Here is a 2761-nt window from a genome sequence, read left to right as displayed (position 1 = left end):
CAACAGAGAAAGCCCTGTCACCTCTGAGCTTACGACGGGTTTCTGGGACTGAGAGAAGCATCTGGTCTGCTGACCTCAGAGAGCGCAGTGGGACATATGGCTGCAGAAGATCAGTGAGATAGGATGGAGCGGAAATGAGAGTGATGTCGGTCAAAAGTCTGAGACAGTCAAGAAACCAGTTGTTAGAACAGGCTGTCGTGTTTTTAAAGCTCTCAGACAGTAAACAAGAGAACTGGCACCTGCAGTGTTTCTCACTTCGTCAAAACATTTCTCTGTCTGTTCCTAAACATTTCTGCTGTTTTTTCGACTTGTAAAAACCCTTTGACGTCACTAGAACCAACCCCTGTTGGTTCCTTCAACCAATCAGGACTTACTAAAAGTGACCGGAAGCAGAACTCTTTAAAAGTCGACACTTCCTGGAACTGTTAGTTCCTCTGAGTTCCGTTAGGTCCTCTGAGTTCCTCTGAGTCTTCAGTCTTCTGAGTCGAGTTGGGACTATGGAGTCTTCCACATCTGAGTGGAACCTCTGACTGAACTCACAGCTTGTTGTGTATCCACCCAGGAGATGAGCGTGTTTGTTGAAAGGAATACCGTCACTACTTCGGACGATTCTCAGCCGTCCTTACCGGAGACGCTGAAAGGTAGCATTGAAATGGAACTCCGTACCGGAGCTGACCTATCTTCTGCAAAGGTAAAGAGTCGCTTCACTACCTAGTGTACCGGGGCTGAGCTGGGGTCGGATGAAGGGTGCCATTCCTAGTCAACACACTTTCCCTCATCCATCTTTTCTCTCCATTTAAACTCCTTCATTTCCCATCTTTAAACTTCTATCTTGCCAGTAATTAATCCAGATATCTTCAGAAATGTCTGTTGTTTTATTAAGTAAAACGTGCCAAGTTTTATTAATCAGAAGCAGATCAGTCTAATCAAGTGTACAATGTTTTGATGTTAAATTTTGATTCTGTTAATAAATGACCACATTTATTTTGATGGGTCAAAGAAAATTAACGTCTCATGTCACTGATTAAACCATCTACGCACAGTTCCTCTGTCACATATCTCTAAGGTAGCTCGAAAAAGAGAGAACCCGTTATTTAAATAAAATATGACTGTAGTGGAGCTCTGAAGCTAACCTGTAGCCGTTTTAGCACACTACATCTGGTGGCCCGTACAGTCTCTAAAGAGCTTCTCGTGACCCGCATGGTCTCTAAAAGAGATAATTTAGGACCTATCCTCCTCTTTGGACATTTTGTGGCCGTACGAATGTTTAATGAGGTGTGAATTATATGTGACGGAGTCTGTGTTTTCGAGATGGACGCTGCGTGTTGGCATGAAAAGGTCCAAGTTTTGTGCTTGGTACAGACATGATAAGTCATGCTTGTGGTGTTCAGAAGCTGCAGATTACGTCAATGTGTTTATTTTAAAGCTGAAAATTGTACATCTGTTGTGTAAATAATGCTGACATGCTGTGGAAAAAATGCTTTATTCTGTTTTGAAACTATGGCATGACCGGGAGGTTCTGCTGTCCGACTCGGTTCTGATTTGTTGAACGAGTAGTGTTTTAAATGGATAAAACGCTGTTTTAAAGCTGAGCGCCGTCTCAGACCACTGTTAAATGCTGATCCGTTACATTTTTAACAGTAAATTGTGCATTTTGGAGGTTTAATGGACGATTGTGACCGGACTTTTCAGGCTAACTGCTAGCTGGAATCACGAGCTGTGACTGGTTGAAAACCGCGGTTTGGGTCGCTCTGATTCGCTGAGAAACGGGTGACGTGTGTGCGTTCACTCCCTATGATGTCAGATTGTAAAGCCCACCCCGTTGCTCACGTGTCTGTAAAGTCAGGTGACCCCGGAAATGTATCTAAGTCCAACCGAGCCCTCCTCTGTGTTTAAAATCGCTAAATGAAGCCTGCCACTGTTCCCAAAACTCATGTTTTCATGCAAATAGACGTGCTTGTTAAAACGACGCCACGTTTAACCTTTAAATCCGTTCAGAAAGTGCTGATTTGACCGTGTTCGACCGTGTGCTACGTCTAGCTAATGGCTAACGACCGGATGTCAACAGAACGATCCACAGAAAGTTGTCATAGACTTCTGCTGGTATAAATAAGCTTACACCACCACCTGCTGTTGAAAGAGGAGTATAACAGTTTTCCTGAAGGGAGATTGCTCATTTCCTTTCATTTTTTTTTCTTTTTGTTCATCCAGCCTGGTTTATGAGTGACTGTTTTAAAAAGCGAATTTCTGGTATATAGAACTGCTTAAAAAGCGTTTGAAAACTATAGTTGCTGTGAGACTTTTAGAAAAATTGCAGGTTTATTTAATTTTAAGTGCTTTAGAGTAACTGAACACTGGGAAAAGCCTGGTTCTTGTATCTGTTAAATTTAAACTCATTAAGTAACACTGCCAGAAGGAGGCATTTACTTAGAATATTCATGCATTGGGGTAAAACCTACAATTAGGTGCCCATTCATTTGAAGAAGATGGCTTATAACAGTACTGCTGAGTGAACCCAGAGCTAAAATAGTGTGTGAAACTCACTGTTCACTTAGATACAAATATTTACCTGTTAAAAAACTCTAACGTTTGCAAACTGTGTCACCAGATAAGTGCTGAACAGTGAATAACCATGGCAGATGTGACAGAAAAGAATATTGATCCTTGTGTGATGGACTGGTTGGAGATGGTGTTAACGCTGCTCACAGAATCCTCAAATCCATATGGTGAATAGGTGGACTGCATGAACTCAAAAGAGTTA

Source organism: Nematolebias whitei, chromosome 6 (genome assembly GCF_014905685.2).
Source record: "Nematolebias whitei isolate Nwh7 chromosome 6, NemWhi1, whole genome shotgun sequence".
NCBI classification, from domain to species: domain Eukaryota; kingdom Metazoa; phylum Chordata; class Actinopteri; order Cyprinodontiformes; family Rivulidae; genus Nematolebias; species Nematolebias whitei.
Note: the sequence above shows the minus strand (reverse complement) of the source record.